Source organism: Rutilus rutilus (genome assembly GCF_951802725.1).
Source record: "Rutilus rutilus genome assembly, chromosome: 2".
Lineage (NCBI taxonomy): Eukaryota > Metazoa > Chordata > Actinopteri > Cypriniformes > Leuciscidae > Rutilus > Rutilus rutilus.
This window is the reverse complement of record NC_140210.1, coordinates 13913196-13940560: the sequence shown is the minus strand read 5'-3', so window position 1 is coordinate 13940560 and position 27365 is coordinate 13913196. Positions and strand designations below refer to the sequence as shown.

The 27365-nt window shown below is 38.1% G+C and overlaps 1 protein-coding gene across 1 annotated transcript in view; it reads right to left on the bottom strand.

The window, feature by feature from the left end:
- The window catches only part of fbxw7 (F-box and WD repeat domain containing 7), a 164341-nt gene that overhangs the window by 124521 nt on the left and 12455 nt on the right, over nucleotides 1-27365 (bottom strand). Inside the window, exon 3 of the mRNA XM_084402978.1 lies at nucleotides 2880-2935. The gene's annotated coding sequence lies outside the window, so the exon portion shown is untranslated. The remainder of the gene's footprint in view (nucleotides 1-2879; nucleotides 2936-27365) is intronic.

The following is a 27365-nucleotide window of genomic DNA, read 5'->3' as shown; positions in this document are numbered from 1 at the left end:
ACAATTAGTTTTTGGCATATGTGGTGTAAGACGACATGAAACCGTATTCACAATACTTTTTTTAATGAGACATTTCCTAGTGAAACAATACTTAGATTGTATTGTATAATATAATAATAATGTATGGGGGGGGGGGTTGTATGTATGTTTGTTTATGATGTTTACTGGGCGACTGGTACTTTGTATTTTTTCCCCCATCTGGCCATGGTTACATCAGCAGGAAAGTAGTTGGAAAATGTTATTACACTGATGACAATTTGGGGAATGTCCTTTTTTTTTTTTAAGGATAGTGAAAATTCTGTCATCATTTACTCAAGTTGTTCCAACCCTGTATGAGTTTCTTTCCTCTACTGAACACAAAAGATGATATTTTGAAGAATATGGGACCCCACTGACTTCCATAGTATGAAAAAAAAAAGGATATATATATACATACAATGGAAGTCAATGGGGCCTATCAACTGTTTGATTACAGACATTCTTCAAAGTACCTTCTTTTGTGTTCAGCAGAAGAAAGAAATTCATACAGGGTTGGAACTACTTGAGTGTGAGTGTGAGTATGATGTCAGAATGTTAATGTTTGGTTGAACTATCCCTTTAATATTTAAAATAATGAGCACAGATAAACCATAAACAGTGAGACCAGCAGCATTTATTTAGGAAGCACAGGGTTTTGGGATTTCTCATTGGATCAGTCCATACTAGGCTATGTGCTGGAATCCCTCTGAGACTCACACTCTGAGTCAATTTGTCCTGTCTGCAGATTAAAAAAAATATATAACTTAGCAAATCATATTGCGCAGCTCACACTGCGTTCAGAGCTTATGTATAATTCATCACTGATATATAACATTTCATATTAGGGGGCCGTCAGCCTCTTTCTACCCCTGTCGTTTCTCTTACAATTTATCGCAGACTCCCTCAGATCAACATCTTTTTAAAGCAAGGTATTATAAACAGCCCAGTGGCCTCTAGCAGTGCAGCTCTTTAAAAATTCATCAATGAAAGAGCTGTCCCCTCTGCACCATATCAGTTTACCTTTAATTCACAAAAGCGTGACGAGACATACATTATTAACCAGCTGCAAGACCGGCCAAGCACACAACACCCCCCAAGCGAATGCAGACACACAAAAACAAACATGGACCCCAGAACATGAAGCTGCCCATCTCACAAAAAAAAAACCTTTTTAGAGTGTCAGGGCTGCACAAAGTGAGTCTTAACCGACATAAGAGGGGAAGTGTGAAAGTTCACTTCCTTGCTTCAACACCAAGGACAATGGGTGGCTGGGTGGGTCTCCACCTTTATGTTCTTTCTCCTGTCTTTCATCCTGTCAATGGTGTGGCCATCACATCCGGGAGAAGACAACAAATGGTGGTAAGTGCTCTGAATGGACTGCTCGAAATCTCCACCACTACTTGCTGATCCGAGTCTAAATGCCTCCAAACTGCCCACAAACTCAAAACCAAAGCGGAACGGTTGCACGTTACAGGCCGGATTAATCTCTGGCACACCACAAACACACATAAAAATAATAATAATATGAATATTCACTATTCATACAAGTACTCAAAATATGAATATACTACCTTATACACTACCAAATTATAAAGACATTTATAATGTTACAAAAATGCATTTTAAATACTGTTCTTTTTAACTTTATTCAAACAATAGTGTAAAAAATGTGCATCATGGTTTCTGCAAAAACATTAAGTAGCACAACCGTTTTCAACATTGATAATAAGTAATGTTTCTTGAGAGGCAAATCAGCAAATTAGAATGATTTCTGAAGGATCACAGGACATTGAAGACTGAAGTAAATGCTAATTAATTAATTACATCTTAAAATATATTAAAATTGAAAACAGTTGTTTTAAATTTTAATAATATTTCACAATAGTTGTTTATAATGTATTTTTGTTCAAATAAATTCAGCCTTAGTGAGCAGAAGACCCTTTTTTTTAAAGGGATACTCCACTTTTTTTTGGAAATAGGCTCATTTTACAACTCCTCCAGAGTTAAACAGTTGAGTTTTATCATTTTGGAATCCATTCAGCCGAACTCCGGGTCCCACTTTTAGCATAGCTTAGCATAATGAATTGAACCGGACAAGACCATTAGCATCTCTCAAAAAAAAAAATTAACAAAGAGTTTCGATATTTTTCCTATTTAAAACTGGACTCTTCTGTGGTTACATCGTGTACTAAGACCGACGGAAAATGTAAAGTTGCGATTTTCTAGGCTGATATGGCTAGGAACTATACTCTCATTCCTGCGTAATAATCAAGAAACTTTGCTGCAGTACCATGAGTCCAGCAGGCGTAATGATATGACGCAGCGCCTGATAATAGTCCCCACCTCGGTAGCCTATTATCAGGCGGCATGCGCTGCGTCATATCATTACGCCTGCTGCACTCATGGTACGGCAGCAAAGTTTCTTGATTATTACGCAGGAATGAGAGTATAGTTCCTAGCCATATCAGCCTAGAAAATCGCAACTTTACATTTTCCGTCGGTCTTAGTACACGATGTAACCACAGAAGAGTCAAGTTTTAAATAGGAAAAATATCGAAACTCTTTGTTCATTTTTTTGAGAGAGATGCTAATGGTCTTGTCCGGTTCAATTCATTATGCTAAGCTATGCAAAAAGTGGGACCCCCAGACCCGGAGATCGGCTGAATGGATTCCAAAATGATAAAACTCAACTGTTTAACTCTGGGGGAGTTGTAAAATGAGACTATTTCCAAAAAAAGTGGAGTATCCCTTTAAAACAGAAAATCTTGCCAACCCCAAACTTTTGAACGACAGCGAAGTTCTGAATCCAGGTTTTTCTTCAGTAACGGAAGGTAAAATGTGTACATCATATAGATACTTACGATTCACACGTCTGGCAGCTGAGAGTCCTTAAAGTGTGGTTCTCCACCTCTGACCTCTGTGAATAAGAGAAAGAAGGTATTAAAGACCATCTCATTGCCTCTTGCTCTTATAAAGGAAAGACACAAAACCCTATCTGCTTAAATTTTATCCAAATAATTGAGTAAAAACATGAGATACCTCATTACTAGTACACAATCTCTAAGAACAAAGATTAGAAAGTGTTGTTAACTGTCATTCTCAAATTAAACCTATAGATCCTAGGTATAAGCTATAGGCTAGGTCACTATTGGATATAACATTAACACTAACATTATTGCTGGGCTGCTCAATTTGACATAGCTCATGAGTCATTGTTGATAAATAAAATAAAGCATTGGTTTTTGATTGCTACTATTTAAAAAAACAACATGAAATAGACATAGACAAGTGGCTGCTCATTTAAATAACGTTAAAAACAAAACCGTAAGTCACTGAACACTACCACATCATACTGCCATCAGTCACCAAAGCTCATGTTGGTGGAAATTACATTTTTGGTGAAGGAATTCTGGTCATTTTGTCACTACACAATTTAAGACTTTAGATCTAGACTAGACCTCTAGAATGAAGACCGCCAAAACCCCAAAAATAATAAAAAAATATTACACAGAGGATTTCCAGCTGACTCAATGGAGGAAATAAACAATTGTTATTAAAGGGATAGTTTACACAAATGAAAATTGTCATCATTTACTCACCCTCAAGTGATTCCAAACCTGTATGAATTTATTTCTTCTGCTGAACACAGAAGATATTTTAAAGAAAGTTTGTATCCAAAAAGTTGATGGTAGCCATTGACTTCCATAGTGTGAAAAAAAAAAAAATACAATGGCAGTCAATGGCTACCGTCAGCTGTTTGGTTATCCACGTCTTTTGTGTTTGACAGAACAAAGAAACTCGTACAGGTTTAGAACAACTTGAGAGCAAGTCAATTACACTATCCCTTTAAGCCAAGTTTCATTTTAAATGCCTGAGTGTGTATTCCATCAAATAGTTTGGCATGGTGTGCTCATTTTTATAACCAAGAGACATTTCCTTTCCAGTCAAACATGAGACATTTTGACAGTGTTGATATAAACTTCTGCAGTGATGACGTATTTTTGTAGGCCAACCCAGAAGCAAGCATCACCCTGGTTGCCTCAACAAAAACCCCAAATGATTCTGGATTATTGCAGAAAATAAGTTATGTGACCAACAAAAGGTTATGATTCATACACATTTTACAAGGCGGTATTAGAGATTTATTTTTATGTCATAGAATAAAACATGAAAATATTTAGAGCTTTTGTTAACCACAGACCCATTAAAAAAAAAAAAAAAAAAAAAAAAAAAAAATCTGGCTTTGGGACGATGGAACCGAAAATGCTAAAATGCTTGTTTCCAGGTTTTGGCCGACAAAAATACACAGCACTCTATGGGAGATCTCTGAATGAGCATGCATACATCCAGACTACACAGAAAATAAGAACGACCTGAAATGCACTCCATGATGCTGTTCAATAACACACAGTAGGCGTGACCTGAGAACACAGGGGCCACCGAGAGGAAACCAGCTCATACACACCATTCATTGTAACTTTCACCAAAATAAATGTTTTCATACCCGAATTGCAACTTCTTTCACTCTGATCCCAGAGGTAACACGAGGACAGGCAACTTCCTGCTGGCTTAATACATGAGAAACATACTAGAGAGAGAGAGAAATGGGGGGGGGGGGGGGGGGGGGGTTGGGGGTGTACCTCTAGCACTGCAAAACTGGATGACGTGACCATCAGCAGGCACCTAGAAGAGGTGTCTCATAGTGAAACTACAGTAATTTCCCAGGATTTTTCTCAAGAACTTTTTACAAAATCGACAACAAGGGTGTTGAGACAGCATTGGGCAAGAGTGATGAATATTAGATGAGACAAACAAAAGAACAGTCTTTGGATAACAGCCTGCTTTTACAAAGAGTTCAGTACAGCTGCTATGGGCTGCCATCTCGATATGCACCACATGAGTTCTCTAACTGGACAACATTTGAAATTTTCTTTAGTGAAATGAACTAATCACAAGTAAATCTTTTTTTTTTTTGTTAATTTTTATTTATTTTTTGTCAAACTGATAGTGTTCGTAAAACAAAACTGTAAAAGACACTCAAGCTAAGATGGGTGAAAAAATAGAGCCTTAAAGGGATACTCCACTTTTTTGGGAAATAGGCTCATTTTACAACTCCCCCAGAGTTAAAGAGTTGAGTTTTACCGTTTTCGAATCCATTCAGCCGAACTCTGGGTCTGGCGGTACCACTTTTAGCATAGCTTAGCATAGATCATTGAATCGGACAAGACCATTAGCATCTCTCTCAAAAAAAAATGACCAAAGAGTTTTGATATTTTTCCTATTTAAAACTTGACTCTTCTGTAGTTACATCGTGTACACCGACGGAAAATGTAAAGTTGCGATTTTCTAGGCTGATATGGCTAGGAACTATACTCTCATTCCTGCGTAATAATCAAGAAACTTTGCTGCCGTACCATGAGTGCAGCAGGCGTAATGATATGATGCAGCGCCTGATAATAGTCCCCAGCTCGGTAACTTCCAACGTGACCGGGACTAAGTTTGTCTAACCTATTAGACCTATTTTCAGGCGCTGCGTCATATCATTACGCCTGCTGCACTCATGGTACGGCAGCAAAGTTTCTTGATTATTACGCAGGAATGAGAGTATAGTTCCTAGCCATATCAGCCTAGAAAATCGCAACTTTACATTTTCCGTCGGTCTTAGTACACGATGTAACTACAGAAGAGTCAAGTTTTACATAGGAAAAATATCGAAACTCTTTGGTCATTTTTTTGAGAGAGATGCTAATGGTCTTGTCCGATTCAATGATCTATGCTAAGCTATGCTAAAAGTGGTACCGCCAGACCCGGAGTTCGGCTGAATGGATTCGAAAACGGTAAAACTCAACTGTTTAACTCTGGGGGAGATGTAAAATGAGCCTATTTCCCCAAAAAAGTGGAGTATCCCTTTAAATAGTGCTTTATTTAAAAAGTCATTAAAATATAAATTCAATTAGCCTAAATTATTAAAAAATAAAACAGAAGTAAAATAACTAAAGTAAACAAATAAATGTCATGTGGACTTTAGATTAATCTGTGAATCAGTTTAAACTTCCAAATACATTCAGTAAAATGATTCAGACTTGCATTTAAGAGAAGCCACTGTTCAGACATGCAGAAAGTTTGCCCAAGTGTGACAGTGGTGCTCATACACATGAAAAGAATGTTTCTAAACCGAGATCATGGCTAAATAAAAGTGTACATGAAATTCAAAATTGCCCCCATTTTCTTCTGTAATTTCCCTGTATATTATTAATCTGTGGACACAATTCAAAAAAATATTCCCTCCAATCCATATAAGAGCTTTCTAACAAACACACCAGTTCAGGTGCAAACACAAGACATTTAAATATGCACTTCTCATCCAAGACTATGGCTACGTTCACGCTGTCAGTTTTTGGGAATGTCAATCACCTTTACTTACAGGTGTGAGTCTCAATGTCCCATTCAAACAGCAATTTACAGTAGCGTCTTGAATATTGTCTGTATGAATGTGACAGGAGTCAAGCCCGTATTTTCTCTTAGCAGCGTTCAAAGTAATATCAAAGATGGTGACGTCCATGAAACATAAGTCTTATGATCACTTGTAATACAACAAGAGTCCAATCAAGCCGCGAGTTCATCTGTCAAATCTTCATTAACCGACAGCAGCTTTTATATCTGGCTGGAGAGCGTAGCATTTGAGTCGCACGAAGAACACAAAACTGACTTGAGAAGCTCTGGTGGAGAACAGTGACTGGATTAAAAACCTTCAGATGACACGCAGCTCATTTCTCTGTGTGTCAAACGCATTTATACAGCACAGAGCGTCTCTCGCACTGTATGACGTGTAGGAGTTGTCCAGTCCGGTTCCGTCACACAGACAGATTTTCTGAGAATGCGTCTTGAAAAATGTACGGGTGTGAGTTTGGTTATAGATGCCAGTTGTAACTCCTGTAAATAAACTGTGTGTGAACATAACTATATTAAGGAATCATGTAGCCTATTTGCACAGCAAAAACTGAGTAAAGCCAAGCCAATTCGTTTAAATAAAGGCATGCTGCTGTTAACATTAGCCTTCAAGACCCTGACAACTGACTCTTACTGTGACAACAAGTTACATTTCAATTTGGCTGAAACTGTCACTTTCATACATGCAGAGAGTTTTGCCAACTCTAATCAAAGAGGGAAACAGAACCCTCCAGTGGTGACACTGCACCCGTCTAATCTTGGGCCAGTGATGCACACTCTCAAACAAAGGGCAAAAGAGGGTCATGTTCTTTGAAAGAAGCTATGCAACACTCTTTCCAACTACTTTCAGAGATCAGTTTAGCACACAGCAATACTGTACACTGAGAACAAATACCATCAACATAATTGAGAACCTCTACTGAGGAACTTCGTAAAAGAGTTTTTGGAGATACGGGCCAACAGGGTCTCCTGACAACCCCAGATGGAAGTCATCTGGAGAACCACAGGGTGTTACAAAAGGCTTGTTTTAGCTGCCAAATTTCTTACCTTGAATGTAAACAAAAGCTCTTGCACTAATTTACGGTTGAACACTCACGTCTCATAGCTGATACACAAGAAAAAAAACAAGGTTTGTGTTCTGAAATACTTCTATATTAAAATGAATATTGATACTTCTATATTCAAAATGACAATATCGGAAATTATTAAAATCACATTCTACACAAAGATTGCACTGCCAGAATACAACATTGTTAAGCATTAACATAAATAAATAAATAAATAAATAAATAAATAAATAAATAAATAAATAAATAAATAAATAAATAAATAAATAAAACCAACCCTAGCTAAACGGTTACGTCAATGTCATTTTCCACAGATACTGAAAGTGTTTTTGAACATGTTAACATCAAGTCGGACAGCATTACTAACTGATATTCACCTGATCAGTTCTGCACATAGGGTAACCTTCAACAAACACTAGGCTCGTTTAGAGAAACAAGCTCATGGTGCAAGTGTGCTATTCAGAAATCATTTCGCACCCTAAACCTTTGAGCTCAATAGAAGTTCCATCATTACTAGGAGTAAATATGCTGAGTAAACACAGACAAGGAAAACAAAAGGGGATTAGTAAAAAAAAATAAAAAATAATAATGGAATAACATTAAAAGACAAATAATATATTTTAGTCCGGCATGAAAAAAAAAACGACAACACCAAAACAGGATAATCATTCTATCAACCTCTAAGTATGTCCTATCACAGGTAATCTGCACTATTCACTATGCAATTTTGTAACAATTACTATAATAAAAAGTAGTAGGCCTATTAGTACCTACTAGCCTATAATAATAAATTAATATTAGTCAATTATTAGTTGACATGAAAATCGCACTGGCGAAAAATGTAATGCATTCCTAATTGTAAAAGAAAAATCAAATGATACCAGTGAAATGGGAGAACATGGGCAGAACATGACCTTTTTTTTTTTTTTAACTGTGAAGGATTGGGTGTCCCAAAAGTAACTTGAGAATGCACCTCCCTGAAATGTACAGGTCTATGAGGAATATTCTCAGCCAAAGTAGTCTAGATTTGCAAGAGCAGCAATAAGTGCAACACAATCGCAACCTTGCCACCCCGGCAAGGGTTCTCAATGAGCAACCAACACTTGGTGTCTGGGTCAAGTACATTGACACCGCGCTTTTCCCCAGAGAATAATTCACACCTCTCTCAACCAAAAACCTAAAGAAAAAAAAATCCAGATGTGATGGCAGGATCTGGGTTTGTGTGCTAGTTTGAAGGAATTTCATCACATGGAATCAAATTCAAGACTCAAGTTCAAGTCCAAAGGTTGGTTGTGAAGGTTAAAGAAATATGCAAGAGGTCTTAAGAAAACAGGTCAATTTCATGGAAACCTTTGTTATGTCTTTCCTTATAACACAGAGAATTCAACTCCCTCACTATCAGTTTCACACTCTGTACACTCAACTCAGTTTAGTTCACATTATTCTTTTACTCGAACAAACCCTTAGCAGGTAGTGCGAGTGCAGCAGAGGGATGGGAATAGGGTTGTCAAAGAGTTCCTGTAAGGGTGTGAAATCTGTAATCCATGGTTTTCTTCATCGGACGTCTTATCACAGTCCTCTGTAAGGGAGCACATCTTTGTGCTCCTATAGCAAGTGAACACACAGGTGACAGGACATACATGGATGCACAAAATATTACACGGTGTCAAGTCTTGGCTTGAATAGCTGAGAATTTGATCCACTAAGATCCGATAAACCATGTGGAGTGTTAGGGAAGCTACTTGTAAATTAGGGAAGCTAAGTAGTGAGTAGCTTGGCAAGCTACAGTTTCAAAATAGTTTGTCTTTACTGAAGCTAATTGAGAGGGCAAAATAAGATTACAGAAATTAGTGTTAACTTTCCTAGCTGTTATAATGTAATTTGAATAGGTTTACGTAAAAAAAATTTAATAAAAAAAATGCTACGTTAAATGCTGTTCCTTGGTACTTGCGTATCCATCCATCCATAAATCTATCCATCTATCTATCTTTCACTGTTTTTACGTACATATTTGTATATCATGTACATTAACCTCAACATAGGTATGTTGAATTTCAACACAGTGGGCTTTAAAACAGTAGGCCAAGACTTGAACGCAACATCTGGAGACCACACAGATCAAAAGCATGTCTTCTACAGAAGAAAAAAAAACATTTGAGTCAAGCACAATACTTCACTACCAGAGAGAAAAAAAAAAAACACTACCATATTCTTAATCTGTACACGTCTTTTTTTCTTCTATTTTTTTTTAAAGAAATCTAAATTTAATTTAAAACTAATGTAAAAACCTGCCAGAGGACCAAGACAAATTGCACTTACAAGCACTAGTGCTTTTTAATTACACTAGGAAATAACAAATATCATACTGCAAGACATAAAACAACAAAAGAGCAAATCCAAATCCATTACAAGAATTAGAAACCACACAATAACATGTGTCTGACAAATGTGTCACTGTACAGATCAAACTTGTTCTGATTGTGCTGGCACGGCTGCACCTGGAAGTGAATCAGGAGAAGCGAGAGGTGAACGGCATTCATAAATCATAGAAAGAATGCGCTCTCGTTTCCTCCACCCGTCCTGCTCCTCTTCATAGAGGTGTTGGTTCTCTGGTTCAAGGCAGCCAGGACATGTTTTTCTCATAAGACTGTTGGGTTAGGGTGGGGTACCTGATCTGAAATCGGCACAGTAGGGGAGCTTTTATTAGGAGCAGGCTAAACCTGACAAATATAATGATAAAGTCAAGCAATGTGGCCCATGGCACAGCTCCACCATGAGGCCCACCACAGAGATCCACGGCTAGGCTCAGGTTACAGTGCGTTCAGGTTCAGATAGTGTTGGGTTGGGCCAGCAAGTGTCTACTCCAGTTACGGAGAAAAAATGTGGAACAAAGTGAGAGAGACAAAAGAGGGAGGGAGGAATTCCAAAGATGATACAACTTCTCCCTTGTGGTGAAACTCTAATAATATAAGCCATCATAATTCAATGTATATATATAATACATAATTCTATGAACTCTACAGTACATCAACAAAAGAAACAGTCCATCCTCATGAGGTTTGTTGTTAAAATGAAAATCAACCATGCCGTAATTATTAACAAATGAAAGGAGAATCACTAAATCTAAGGCCAGGGTTCCACGAGCCAATTTCTTTACTCGTTAACATAGTTGGAGAATCAGCGGGAGTTGGTGTGCATTGACAACAATTGTGATTCCACAGGCTAATAGAACTTAACAGGTCCTCTGTGCAGTGCCTGATTGGAAATCCAATAAATCGTCTTCAAGATGCATGTTGTCGTAATTACGTCCATTATTGTCTTTTAAATTACATTACACAGAATATATATAAACCAGGTTATAGATTGTGAAACTTAAAATTTCTTGTTCTTTGGGTTTTCTTCAAAATACATACACATATACATTGAAAATATAGACATACTAGTATAAGTTAAAGCAAGAACACAAAACAAAAAAAAAGTAGTGCAGCTCAATGGACTACGCAGACCATAAGAGAAATGTACTTTTACCACAGAAATGCCCATGACTTAACATTATTGCATTTCTGTGAATTTTACGCATCTGTAAACGACAATTTTAAAAGTCCTTATTCTTAATCTGTGAGTGTGACAGACCTCTGACAGAAGAGGGTGATCAAAAAAATATTCTGAAAGTGTGACAATCTCAGCCAAAATAGAGTTGTTTCGAGGCTGGCTAGCATGATACCGCACTAAGACGAAACACTCAAATTAACCAAATGAGCCATTTCAAAGGCAAAGCCTTCCCTAAAAATGCAGAAAGGGAAACTATGCAAGCTGTCAAACACTGAGAAAAATGTATTTTGAAGAAAAAAATCCTTGATGGAAAAACCCATGGTAACATCTGAAACTGTATATTCAAGAGCTAATATCAGACCTCAAAGCGCATAAACATCTAACCAATCACATTTTATTAACTGCCTCCTACTAGAAAGGGCTGGTTGAGTTTATCAAGGCAATTTCTACCTCGAGATCAGAGTTAACAGACCACAGAAGTGCATTAAGTAATAGACTGAGCAGATAACATGGACCATTTCCATTGGACCATCTCTTATTTCAAGCCAGAGCCAGCCGACAGACTAGAAAGAGCCCATTGAGGAACAAAGTTTGCTAAACATATGGCTGTACGGCTGGGAGAGGTCCAGATGCTTTTACCACTGTACCGTTATTGTAAGGGCCCCACACATCTCTATGAGAAATTTTCATTCATTCTATCAGGCCGATGAGAGAGACATTGTAGAGGTGACGCAAACCCAACAGTCTGATGTCAGAAACGGGAAGAAAAGGTTAGGGAAGATGGGGATGAGAGAAAGTGCATGTCTCTTATTCTCCATGTAATCTTATCATCTCCCTCCTCTGAGATGATCGCCATCCAGATGGGCCAGCAGTCTCAAAAAGCCATTTGTCTTCATTAGATCTGAGAAAATGAATAAACAGACTCTGCCGTCTGTTTTCCCTGTGCAGACTGTGGGCAAAAGGAACCAGGTGCACAGTAGCAAATGCCTGCACTTAATAACAGATACGATACACCTTGACACCTACCACGTTTCAAATACACAGGTCAATGACACGAGTTCCCCTGATAAAAGAAAAAAATGCATGTGCCAAGTTCTCTGAAATGTACTACTTATATTCATGTTGGTTTAATATGGTTTTTAAAACCTTTTTCAAGAGAGATTTAAATTAGGGGTGTCGCAACAACGGTAACCGTGATATTTAAAAAACGAAATACCAATATCATGTTAATACTACACACGTTGATAATATAGTAAATCCAGTGCCAGTAACTTTCTGGTTGACACATAGGTTAGAGATTAGCTCCGTAACGCTGATTGCCACCAGTCATAAAACAGAGAAAGACCACAACGACACAGTGTGCAACTACTACTGAACAATCATGTCAAAAGGAGATGACAAACGAAAGCGAGACACTATACCCTAACAAAAATTCAACAGTGTGGGAGGTTTTTGTAATCCAGAAAAAAACGTTGGAGTGTTTGACATCTGCATGAATGGCCAATCTACAGTAAATCACTGTATACACTTTTGTAAAGGTTTAGATTTTTTTTTTAGAAAGTTGTTCTCTGCCTTCCTACACATCTTGAGTGTGATTCACTTGCATGCCAAAAACAATGAGAAAACTAATTAAAGTTAAATAAAGGATTTTTTTAAAAATCTAATTTCTATAGATAATCAGTTATGTCATAAACGATAATAGTTAACTTTAAGGGCTACAAATGTCACCACTAAAAATGTCAAGCAAAAAAAAAATTTCCGTAGCGTTATTACTGACCCACATTCATTAGACTAGCATGTTTCATTTGAGAACCACAACTCATCACTTATCACTTAAAATCTCTACAAATTTATACAACAACAAAAAGACTAAAGCCCATGAAACATTCTGTTTGAACGTGGCCATGACTGGCAGCTAGTGCTGCACGATTAATCATATCGCAATCGCAATGTCAAGCCTATGCAATTATGAGACGCAAAATGCTGGAATAAATAAATTTGGGCTGTCAACTTTAACGCGTTAAATTGATTAAATATTGATTAAATGTTTAACGCAATCCACGCAGCATCCGTTAATTGTTGTCAATTACGCGCTGCCTGTGAATGTCCTGACTGCAGTGACACAGACAGTATCGTGCGCACAAACAGCACGCCAGAATACAGTTCTTTCGCTCTTGTATAAACAATAACACACACAATTACACCAAAATATAAAACAGACTCGTTTTGTCGAGTATCTTCATAACATAAGAGCAGTCTTATGATGAACGTGAAGAGTTGTGAGAGAAGAGAAGAGCGTGTGAGACCCGTGTCTCTGTCAGCAGCGGCTAGTCTTAAAGGGACAGCAGCCAATAAAGCTTTCTGTCAGTAAAGTTAATCAAAGAACAAAGGGAACAGAGAAAATTACTCACTGCTCTTGACTAAAGAACCTTTGTAGCTTTAATAAGGATTATTCTATATTTAATTTATAATTCATGCAGTGCAGACTGTTTGATAACTTTGTTCAATTTCTGTATATGTCCTACTTCTTAGACAGTAAGTAAGGGCACGTAAATATGACATTCATTTTATACTATTGTACTATTCAACTGAGGCAATAACAAGTTTGCAATAATGCAAAGATGTCACTATTTCATTTTGTAAAAAAATATTTTTTTTATTTGAAAACACTGCATTTAGTTGTTGCTAGTTTGAGTTGAGAAATACACATTTCAGCATTATCACTAATCTCTGTGAGCATTTTACCTGAGAACCAAGCAAGTTCACATATGAAACCATTTGTTTGCAATATTGACCTCAATAAATCGCAATATGACATTTTGCCCAAATCGTGCAGCCCTACTGGCACAAAGAGGTAGTCCCAGAGTACAGCTCAGAGACATTCGCAAAACGGAAAGCCTCCATTGTCCTTAAATCTATCAACAGCTAGTCATCAGTTCCCCTAAAACTCTAAGTGGAGACAGAGGGAGTGAAAGGTGGTGGGGGGTGTTGCTATATTACATTTCTACCACGGTGAGGGAGAGCAATTTCAGTGGATGAAATGCAAGACAGTGTCTCCTAAGTTTAAAGCATCTTGCAAGTGAGCAAGGCTGAATGAAGCAATAAGCACACACACAAAAAAATAATAAAAGTGTGAAAGATGAGGGAAGGGAAAGCGATGCAAGAGAGTGCTCAGACATTTGCTCAGATAAATAAGAAAGGTAACATGGAGGAAAGCTTGAGCAAATTCCAGGGCTGATTGCTGGGAAATTGCACCGTCTGCTCAAAACAGCTGATGTAAAGAAGTGACTCTGCATCAGTATTATGAACATTGATGTTCATCCTGTTATGAAAATTGTGTCATTCACACTCATGTCATTGTAGATTTTGTACAGCAATTGAAGACAAACAACAACAAAAAAAAGATTATAATCATAAAAGTGGCCCACAATTCACAAGTTAAAAATCAAACAATGCCCATCCTGGTGTTTGTGCAGGCACTGCTGTTTTGCTATTCACATTACCGGGAATGATTCTAGTCAAAGACCAGAGTATACAGTGCTTTGGCCTTTAAACACATACATATTTTACAATGGCGTTAGAGTACATCTGTCCAATAAAGGACAGAATGCCTACAAACTTAGAAAACTTAAAAAAACTGGACAGCAGGGCATTTCACTAGGTTTCGGAACAGATGTTTTTGCAGTCGCTCTTGTCGGTCTTAATCTTAAGACACTCATATCCCGGCGAAGCAACTTTCAAAGTCAGACAGTCTCCTCTGAATCGGTCCGTCTCTTTCTCACTCTACAGTAGAACAGGGGTTTCTTTCAGTGCTCTGAGGAAAAGGTAGAACGGTCAGACGAAAAGCTTTTTGAGAACCCTCCCCAGATCACTGGACACACACTGGTGCTCATTGTCCAATGTGGTCCTGATTGGGAAAGGAGAACTGTGGGAATAGACACTGCAAACCCTACTGTCTGCGGTCTAGACACTAACCTGATGTCTGATGTACAACTAATACTTGCATTCATTCAGCTGAACTCTCATCTGCTGTTCTGAGTGCTGCCAAAGACTTAAGATATACAAAGACAGTGCACTCGTATTACTATGAATGGGAGGCGGAATATGCAATATGGCGGAATAAGTCCCGCCTTGTTCTAAGTAAAAGAGCCAATCGCCAATTGATAAAGTCACTGCGTCACTGCAGTTGCCGTTAGAAGCTCCAGTTGTTATAGAAACAGTCATTGTTCTGAGATGCAAGCTTATGACGGCACATGCGCATTGGCTGCATGAAAAATGCCGTTTTTTGTCATGATTTGAGCTTTTAATAACCAAAATTTATGAGACAGTTGTTGTCAGATTTCATTGGTGATTTAAAAAATGATATTTAATTGTAAGCTTGGTGAACAGCTTTGGAGAATTTTATGTATCCCCATTCAGAGAGAAAGAAGCTGCCCTTGCATGACTGAAATAGCTGCCTGAGAGGCGTTTCAAAGATGGCCGCCGAGTGAAATGACTTGCCTGAAAGGGATTTTGGTGCTGCAGATTCTGGTTGTATACTCAACAAATGCTCCAGAGATCAGCAGTTCCAGAGGAGAGGAACCATACAATGACTATGTAGACATAAACCCAACGCTTCATTAAATTCTTGCTTTAATGTAAACAGACAGTTTGGAGAATCTCACTGAGTTTCTCCACATCCTGTGGTCAAGCCCAATCAAATCCATTCATCACTGATCTTGGCCCCAAGTGGCCTGTTGGGATTGAAGCAGTGCCCAAGTCAGGCTGATGGCCTCTACTCAGATATTAGCCTCCGACAATAAAAGCACAAGCATCTGCATCTGACACTGAAGCAATTTTGTTTGTTCAAGAAAGTCTGATAGGGCCACTCAAAACATTTTACATCGTTTAGCAATGAGTATCACAATGCATAATTAATGATAGTGAGGTTGAAATTATTGGGGTAGGCTCTACATTAAAAATGCCTGAAGTGATTTATGGCAGTGGTTCTCAACTGGTTTTGATCAGGACCCAGATTTTATACTGACAGTCCAATATATATGGTTTTGTATAATACGTGTTTATTCTTATTGCATGGCATTTATTAGCCATATTTATTAGTCTTGGATGCATTTTTTTACCTCACATAGGTTTGTTCAATCTGTTCAGTTGTCTATTTTGGCTAGTTTCTATTAAGTGACATGATTTTGATACACCTCCAAAATGTCAAGAACACTTACATTAGTAACAGGTTCACAGCCTGCAAGTTGAGATGCACTGATCTACGAAACAGCATAAACAATAAAATTAAAAATCCTTACTACCCCTGAGGCCATCTTTTTTGTGAAAATGGTCAGCTTCTGTTGCGTTCCCAAATGAACATAAGCAACCCAAACTCTGAGAAGATGCAGAGATGCACTCAAGCACATCTCATAACAACCTGAACCTACAGAACTCACATCATCCTCCAGCCCAGAGTCTCAAAAGATCAGAAATAAAAAAAATGTAATGTTAAAATGTCAGTGTTGAATAACTCCACAGCAAATAAAATAGGCCTAATCAACCTTGAAGGTCTACTTTGAGTGTTCAATTGAATTGGAAACCTGGAGTAATGGACTCAAGTCTAAAATAAAATCATGGATTTTATAATTGAGATATCAACTGAACAAAAATCAACAGAGAACGCCTTGAACCAGTGGATTTGCTAAAAATAAAATTACAATTCACTTCCTCTCCAGCGTTTCTCCAGTGTAATCAGACCATTTTCTCAGAGGAAGCAAAGGTACCACAGATTCCCATGTTGATTACAAAGCCGTGAAGTCCCACAGGAAATCAAGAGCACATCAAGTGTTGGGGGCCTGGTTGCCATGGTAACTGTGGTTTGCATACAGGTGTCTGATGTGTCTTATCTAGTCAGAAATAAGAGCGTGCCAGAGGAGCATAGGTGTGGGATCTTGGCGTGTTTTCATTCTGCTTTTTGAAAAATGTGGCACCAAATGAGAAATCAGTTGCTACGCTTACATGGACACGTTTTGTTGTCCGTGGACTGGTGGGACGTTGTCCTGCTCAAATTCACAGACAATGAGTGGAAGGAAAAGTTTAGAATGACACTACAGTCATTTATGACACTTCATTCAACAACAACAGCAGCTCATTCCTTGCATACATGCGTCATCACACAATTTCTACGACACTGCACATGATTTTCAATCCGATCAATATCCTCTCAATCAGATTAGAAAAGGTCTAAACCACCCCCTACAATTCAAACGAAATTAACCAGATTTGGTCAGTTCATTCCAACTGACGTTATTACATGTGACTGCTATTCCGACTGTGCTAGTAGTCCGATTACAACTGGATTATTATAGGGTCCATGTAAAGTTCTAGTGGCTTTCTTATCTGAAAGTGTTCTGAGGGACAAAACTTCACAGTCAAGCTTCATATTCAGTCTAAGATATGAAGGGGAGGTATATTGAAGACTCAGTATATAGTATACTAACTGTACATTATCTAAAGAAACAAAGAATCAAAACTTATTGCATTAATAAATGTCCATGATCCAATTGTGTACATTTTGAGCACAATACAGTAGTTTAATCTTTCATTGCATATTTTTCCACTGCTGAAACTTATGTAAGTTGGTGTGGAAAATATTACACAATAACACTAGCCTAACATGATTTCATTCAATAAAATTGCAATGGGTAAAATCAAAGCTAGCATTTCCTACTGAATATTAAAAACTCAAAAACTTAAAGACAATGAAGGACTGTGAAACTTCATTTTTAGCAATTGCTCTTGTCAGCATACTAGCATATGTTTTTTCCAACATCTTAAGTTCAAGAAAGAGAGAATCCCCAGTTTTGAAAAATGGCATCCAGTGTTGAACACACAGTGACCTTTATACTGTAGCAGTGAGAGATGATGTGAAGGTGCTGCAGTTAAGAGCAAAGCGGACATGAGTCTTCTAGCAGGCCACGTACAGACTTCCCTCACAGTGACCGCCAGGCCTGAAGGATAAGACAGTGGGCAGAGCTCACGAGAGAAAAAAGATCAGCAAAACATAATGGCTCCAGGAACAAAGAGGTGTGTGGGGGAAGTTAATCCATTAACATACCAAAAAGCCCCTTACATTCACTTTTAAAAGAACACTAGCAGCGAAATGCCCTCTCTGCTAAGTACTGGAAAACAATTGTGCTAGAAGCAATGACTGTCTCAAAAACTAATGAGCTCCCTACCTAGACAAGGTTATGATACCAAAATCTCAGTAGTGTGAAGCAATACCATTTCTCAATTCTAGATGTCAATGGACCCTTTTCACATTTCCTGGGTTCCTAGAAGCGGATGGTCATTGGTCCAACAGTAAATGATAAAATGGCAAAAGATAAAAATCCAGATAGCATTTCTATGACCTTAAAAAAGAAGTAGCTTATTGAGAGATTGATAACATTGGTCAGAAGAGAGAAACTCTTCACTCCCTCAGCGGTTTTAAAAGAAAAACTCAAGCAGCAGCATTAACTAGGTTTCTGCAATTTAAAGCAAAGGTAATAGGCTATATCACAAAGTATAGTGTTATAAATAGTGCATAATATTTTTAAACACACACACAGAAAAAATTTTTTTTCCAATATTAACAATTGTGGAAATATGTGAAAGGTCCATATGCTATTGACCAAGTTATTCATTTAAATATTTATTAACTAAAACACAAACACAAACTTATACTAAAATACATAAAATTACATTTAAAAAAAAAGCTCTTTGGCTACATTTAAACTCATAAATCATATGCACAGTCATCGGCGACGATTGATCATTCTGCCGGTGGGTTATGTTGTAACGCCAAGTATAAAAAGGTAGAATTGTGTGTATTACAACCCGCCGGGACCCGATGCGACATCCACCAATCAGAGAGGTTCCAGAATCTCTATTGATTTTTTTATTAATATTAAAGAAAATGGAGAATCTCATAAGCACTGAGCTGATGTTTGCATAGATAAAATGAAGGTGCCCACCTTCTAGCACTCCAACTGAGCCCGATTTAAAAATAAAATTCAAGTTAAATCAAATCAGAACCTTTGACATTCCAACGGAACGACATTTTAGGCATCATAGGCGCATTATTTGTAATGCCAGACAAAATGTTCTTACAATGCTGCAAAAAAATCCCCCAAGCTAGCAACTCACTAGGCTGAGAAACATCTTCTGTATATACATGAGCAAAACACAGCAAAGCAGTCTGGCTTACAGCAGAATGAACAACCGCTATCCAGACGGCGAGGACAACAGAGGATTGGCAGGTCAGCAAACAAACAGACACGTGCCTGCACGCACATGCCTCTTGTTGGATAAGACGGAGGAAACACTGGCAAACGCCTGCACCACACAAACTCTACCTATGGCGTGCAGCCAGCAAAACACCAAATCGCACACACGCACATCTTTCTCAAGGCTTCAGGGAGACAAAAGAGGTAGTGGGTGCGCCCGAGGGCAGTGGAAAGACTCTGGAAAAGCTTAGCAGAGCAGCAGGGTTTATGCTACGCTGTTATCTCAGGCTCTGCAGAGAGACAGCCTTTGATGTGCTGAGCCACAGACTATAGGCGAGAGGAAACAGACTGGTTAAGTAAATGTAGAAAGGCAGACACACACACACACACACGCCAGTTAGCATATATCCCAAGGCCAACTCTCCAGCTAGGCAAACACCAGTTTGATTCATGGTTTGAAAGAGAAAAAAAAAAAAAAAGATGCCACACAAACATTAGAGACTGGTTTTGCCTATGGCTTCTGGGGGGGAAGGAACACCGTCTACAGTATGTGCTGTATTTCAACAATCAAGCATCTGTTGCAACTGCATTCAAGAGGATGAATGGGAAGGATGATTGTCATTGTCTGCATTCAAAGGGTGGCAGACAGATACAATTAAAGGTAAAGACAGCTAAATTCATATGCCTTACTAAGATGCACCATGTTAGTATATGGTAAGATTTGACATTTTGTTTACATGACTGACATATTATCCTACTTATTACACAATTACTATATTACTATATTTGTATTCAATAATTACAATAAAAATCATTTTAGTCATATTCAATGGGTCAAAAAAGAATGTGGCCTATGAAAACTCAAGCAGAAAGAGGTTTTTCATTGTTACTGAAAGAGGTTTGAGCTGGTTCTAATGTAAAGAGTAAAACTCAAGTGTGAACAAAGTTGTCATCCAAATTGTTTATCCCTAAAAATGGATGGTTCAGGCTCAAAAAGAGTAAAAAGCCAGTTTTCAGCTTTTTAATATTACTTTCTATGCAGATGCTCTCCCAATTATTCACCCCAATTATTCTGGAATAATTCTTTCCAAATATTACCAAGTCATCAGGTGAAATTGCCTGTATTTTTATATAAATCAAAATATTACAAAATCACAATGTCAGTTATTTTTCCAATATCGTGCAGCCCTATGAAATTTTACTTTACTATTAACAAGACAGATGCTGCAACGATACAAAATAAAATGTATATATCATTAATATTTTTAACTGCAAAACAACCTGGGATTAGTTGACCGGATGAGCAGATATATAGACATTTGGAGGAGCAGCAATTCTAAGAATTTGATTGCTGATTGATAAATTAGAATCATATGACTAGAGTAATGAAACAGGATTACTGTATTAACAATAAATATTAACTGCAGTTTCCACTGTCAAAAACAAAGGGATGCCTGTGCTACATGGATAGCAGATGGCTAAGAAACAAGGCCAAATTTGCTGTAGTCCCATTTTAAATATAACATATTTATCAAAAACTTCAAAGACAACCTTTTTTTGCCATGCTAATAATCCACATACAAATAAATTACAAAACATGAAGACAGAAAGTGAGAGGGAGAATGTGACTGTCTTTCTGTAGGGCTTTGTGGCTCAACTTCCTGTCTCTATAGGATTATCTTCACTAATAGTCCTTAAGTCAGTCTGAGTGAGCCACCAGATGCCCATTACTCTGCATACAGCCACATCTCCTCAGACATATGGACCCAACACATGGAAAGAGCTTTAAAGGGGGCTTATTCTACATGTGGCATTCAATTCTTCCACCTTTAAGGCTTCTACACTGTAAAAAAAGAGAAAGAAAAAAAAGACTGTTGCATTTAGTTATCAGTTATCACAACGTAATTTAGTTATAACTTCCCTTGATTGAACTTGAGAACTCAAATGTCAAGTTGTCAGTTAATACAGCTTCATATTTTAAAAGAACACTAGTAATAGACATTAAGCTAAAACAATAAAAAAAAAAAAAAAAAAAAACTTCATTACAGTGCACAGGTTCAATAAAGAACCTTTCCTTTTAAGAGGTTTTTACATGTACTGTAAAAGGTTAATAGACGTTGAGCTAAAACAACAAAAATAAAAATAAAAACTTCATTACAGTGTACTCTTAAAAGGAAAGGTTCTTTATTGAAGGTTTTTTTACATGTACCGCATTAGATGAGAAGGGTCATAGTACTTGCATAGTCCAACTGTTAGTTTAACTGCTTCTATTGTTCTCATTTGTAAGTCGTTTTGGATAAAAGTGTCTGCTAAATGAACAAATGTATTGGCATTGATGGTTCCATCTTTAACATCCATGGAAGCTTTTCATTGCTCAAAAGGTTCTTTATAGTGGAAAGTTATTTAGATTATTAAAATGTTCTTCACACTAATAAAAAAAGGTTCACTGGAAGGTTCTTTGGAACCTGTGTGATATGTAAAATGTTATGATTGGCTAATTTCCATAAACCAAAGTAGTTCATGCTGGTCAGAGTGGGTCAAGTTGCTAATCACTGTACAGGTGTTGTGGCTGGTCATGATAAAGTGTTCATTGCTGTAAAGCAGTGTAAATATTTTCTACAGCACCATGACAAAAGAAAATCAGCTTTTTACCCAGTTGTGAATTTGAGTTTGCAGTCGGAACTGAAAAAGACAAGAAAAGTCAGTAACATAGAAAGATGACAAGAAAACACATCTTCATATAGAGCCGTTAATGCAAGCAGTGCACAAAATAAAAATCCTTACAGCATGACCGGTGTAGTCCAATTCATGAGCAAATGACTCTTATAAACTGGTTCTTTTAATGAATCGTTCAAGACATAAGAACTCAGGCTTTACCAGTTTAAATCAGTCTGACAATTCCATCACAGAATTAGTCCAGAATTAGTAAATCAGAGTGATTATTGAATCAACTTCTGACTGTTAACGGACTGATTGGCTGATTTAGATTTTTTCCCCAACATTTCACATAAAAAAAAATAAAGCATTAAAACATTTAATAAATGGACCATATAAACAGGAGTTTCGTGTTGTGAGTGAATTAATTTAAAGCAGAACTTGGTAACTTTAACTTAATAAAACTGTCTAGAAATCATTTGGATGGTTAAACAACCTGTTCTGGTGATATTGGTGACTTTCCCCGCCGGAAAAACCAACCTTGCAACTTGGGGACTACCGTCCCGGCAAGATAGAAATTGGAAGTCTCGTGAGAAGCGAGACCGAGCGCGAAACACGAATTGCTTTACGGCAATTCGACATAAACACACACGCATGTGTGATGTATTACCCACCTCGGTAGACATAGCTAAACACAGTTGGCTTGCTCCGATCATAACAAACGCACATGAGCAGCGGTAGAGAGGGGGAGGAGGCCGCCGCAAGTGAGTTTTTTACGACAGTGTTGTGAAATATACGCCCCACAGCTGTAGGGGGAGCTCGTGGGGAAAACATGCGACAACAAAAGGGAAAATCAGCGAAGAAGTGACTAGAGTTCGCTAGAGTTGCCGAGTTCTGCTTTAAAAGACAAAGACCCTATAAGACAAGACATGATTTCTTCAACCAGATTTACAAAACTCAAACTATACAACAAGCCCTAATCCTTAGACAAGCACTTCACTTTCTGTTCCTGATGACAGGGACTGAGGGACAAGTTTCTTCAGTGCCCTGGTGCAAAGAAAGGGGGGCCTGTGGCTACATGTGACAAAAGGTTTGATGGGCCTGTCCGTTCTGTAGAGAGACACATGCAGTCTGATCTCCGGCACCTGAGAATTCTGATGCATACAGTAAATAATTCAGTGTCAACGGGGTAGAAAGAAGATGTGAATGTGGGCCAACGAAAAAACAGACGTTCAGAGAGACGGATGGGCAGAGAAGCACCGCTGGGGTGAATTTTTCAGGAAAAACTGTTTTTGGACAATCTGTTAATTCAAGGAAGGTTGGAATCCAAAAGATGAAGTTCCTCCAAAGCAGTGAAAGGTTGTTTCACATGAGCTCTGAGAACTGTGCTAAAGGCAAGAGACTCCTTCAAGAATTCTAAATTATGCAAGATTTGGCACATGTGAGTTTATTACTTAAAAAGCACAATAGGCTTTGGCTTCAAGGAGAGAAACATTCTTGGAAACTTCTCAGAATGACAGAAAACATCCAGAGTTTGACGTACAGTTAGAGACCCAAAAGAGTTTACTAAGCAAGTGTGTTGCAGATGGTTGGCTTGATTGAATCGGAATCGTCCTGCAGTGCCAGTGGAGGATGCTGGGATGCCACTGACCACAATTCCCCAAAGATCCATTCATACAGCCAGGTGTTACCATGGAAACTGCTCTTCACTGGGGGGCCCCCTTCTTCTGAAAGAAGCGTCCTGCATCACAGCAGTCAGTGTAAAGATTGTGTTGGGCAGGAGATGGGGGTGTAAGACCTTCCGCGGAGAACCGAACGACAGAAGTGTTGGAATAAGAGAACTAAGACAGCTCACTCTATGGGCCATTTCATATGACTTGCATCAATGTTCCACAATTTGTTAAAACCTATGGAACGAAACATGAGCTTCAGTGTTAACCAAGCATCACTCAAAGTTCATTCAGTTTCAACTGGTTTTAAATTTCAATAGCAGACCACTCGAAGCTCAGCCAATGATTACCTAGTCTCAGCCAAAGACGTCACACTCACAGACCGCTCGCTGAACGTCTGATGCATAAGGCACACAAAATGGGGAAACACTTCAGGAGTTTTGAAGAAGTCGGCATCTTATTGAAGTCTACATGATTTCCGGGAGATGCGTGTGTGTCGCGATCTTTAACGGTCCGACTGGAAACAAAGCCAACGTGACGGCAAACCCTCTTAGTGGAAGCAGAAAGTTGTCATGTTTACAACTGTGGCAATGAGTACTCAATCAGGATCAACAAAACACTGGATTTTCAAAAGTATGCCAAGTTCTTGAATGCATCATTAATTAGATGAACGCCAGACTGTTATCGTAGGAACATCGACTTTAGATCCTAAACACGACGTGAAACAAAAACTGTGATTAGTTGCTTTACATGCCAGTAAAACGGTTCTTGGCCAATGAAAGCTGCAATGGAGTCCATACCTTCTGCCGTCAGTCTAAAGGTCTGGCTACGAGAGACTGATTACCAGACAAATCACATAAAATAAAGGTTCCAAGAGGGTTTTGTGCAGTAACGCCAAAGATGAATCCTTTTAGATTCCCCAAAGACCCTTTCACTGAAACGGATGTTAAAGGTTATTCATGGAACCATAGATATAAAAAAAATAACAACCTTTATTTTTAAGAGCTTTTGCAATGACATCCAAGTTTGTAGCTCTCACATATGGTTTATAGTACAAAGCAACAAGAAATATTAAAACATTATTCTAAAGAAAACATCTACCTTATTGCTTTAATACTCTCCTCCTTTCAGGCATCTGATTTTGGTGTTTTCCCTTTACATCAACTTTCATTAAAAAAGAAGCTCAAACTGAAGTTGTGAAGCTGTTTTCCTTTCTAAAACATCAAATGGTTATGATCTGCATCAGCTGATCCACTTGGCCAAATAGGCCCACTGTCAATTCCTAATTCTACTGACAGCTTTGTCAGTTGATAGAATTTTTTATTATTTAGGCTATTATTTTTAAACATCCATTTTTATTTTGTGTAGCCTAAATGGTGGGTAAAATAAGTTTTATCCATTTCAGCAAATCCCATTTACTGTCTTTGAACAGTATTATGCATATTGGCCACCCTACATTTTAATTGGTATATGCCACTAGAAAACAAAACAAAACAAAACAAAACAAAAAACACATGGGTTGACCACTAGTACCACTGTTTTTACTGTTACGGTTTTTAAAAATGTAAAACATTTTCACTATATCGTATACACTTTCTGCTTTCTTGCGATCTAGTATTTTTATAATATCTGCACTTCTATGATATTGATAATACTTGCAGCACTTTTCGTATGGAAGTCAAAGCAGCCGTGCACTAAGGCCCTAACGCGAGTCATGTGAAAGGTCACTTAAGACGAAGGCAGACTTTTTCCTGAAGTGGACGAGGGGTTCCCAAGTGAAATCATGATAGTTCTTTTGTCATCCAAAACTGATGTGAAACTGATAAATCTCACATTTGTTGATCATAGTTCATGTGAAGTATTGTGAAATCACTTGGTCTCATGAAATACAGGGCCAAGCGAAGGAACTGGATTTTTTTTTTGGTTTTTTTTCATGCTGATGTTCGGGGGAGTTGGTGGGGGGCAGGGCAGCTGTTGGGTCCCAGGGTGAAACCACAAAGACACAGAGGACACAAAGAGCTCAAGACAATGCAGAGGGCTACCCTTTCACAACCTCTCACGAGCCATATTGAGAGCTAAAGCAAAAAACCCTGGTGGAGGTAATCCTTTTATATTTTCAGAGAGTGAGTTGATACAGCAGCATGCACGGAGAGACAGAGAAAAAGCTTTTCTGTAATGCTCGAACACTTTCCAGGACACAATCCAAAGTATTCAGTAATCAAAATACACACAAACAGACATTATCCAGAATCGACAGTCAAGCTACTTTAATTCAGTAACGCAGCATCTGAGAAATGTAACTTCCACTAAAGAACAATTATTAAATCAATATACAATCTATCTTGTACAATAAAACACTGATACATGCGTTTTCATATTCTACAGTTCACTAAAGCCCCTTTCACACAGAGAGTTGATCCTAAAAAATTGCCATTGAATTGCTAGAGTGCCTTCTGTGTGAATGCAAACACGTCCCGGGATCGATCCCGGGATGTGGACCTAGTAACATTGTCGCCATCAGTCCTGGAACGCACCATCTGAACAAAAGGCAGCAGGACCAATGCCGTAAGGGGTGTGTCGTAGTAGTGATGACGCTGAAGCTGAGATCATCGTGTGTGATGTGCTCGTTTATGATAGAATCAGGGGGAAAAAATTAACTAGCGTAGATTCTCGAGAGAGAAATCGCAGGTCATAAGCATACTTAAGACACTGCGGTGACATTAAATGTCACATCCTGAGGTCACGTGCATTTACAGGATGTGTGTGAACGCACGCACTGATTCCAGAAAATCACCGGCATTGCAAATGAACCAAAATCAAACGATCCGAGACAAATCCCGGGACACATTATCAGTGTATTTTCCGGAATCTCGGTGTGAAAGTTGCTTTAAAGAGATAGTTTATGAAATGTCTAGTTTAGAAATGTTTCAATGACTCTCATGACATTCCAAGCCTGTAGGACCTTTTCTTCTGCAGAACACAACAAAAATATATTCTGAAGAATGTAGAATTGTTGACGATTAAGGATAAAAAAAAAAAAAAACACTGGACACCACTGGCTTGCACAGTATGGAAAATATCTTCTTTTGTGTTCAACATAAGAAAACAATCCATGTATTGCCTGGAATGACATGAGGGTGAGTAAATGACAATGTTCTTTTTTGGGTGAATTCTCTCACTTATGAAAAAGCAAGCAAGTCTAATTTCTTGTTTCCAGCTGTCAGTAGTGGGAAAACTCGAGTTTCAGCACTTCCGATCTCAAAGCGTTCCGTTGATTCTGCGTTCTAGACAAGTTGCATACTCCAAGTTGCCAAATATAGCCGAAAATAACCAAACTGAACGCAGCTTATGTAGGAAGAGGCGTGTTTGGAAACATTGTGGAAACACTAAATGGGAATCTCAACTTTAGAAAATGTGAGAGAAGAATGAAACGTCATAATGAGGAGTTGAGTGAAGATGATGAGCTTATAAAATAAATCTATAATATCTAAAGATCAATGTATGGAAAGCACGTCTGTAAGTAATGGTTTAAAGTTCCCCCTTTTTTTAAGGTTTGCTTTATGTAACTATTTAGTCGTGATTCCATCAATAAATAAGTTATAGAAATGCATATTTTTCAAAATGTTCAATTTTAGCTACTGTCACTATATCATTTTATCTGGTTGAGGAACCAAGTTACGTTTTAGGCTTGAATGTGTCATGTT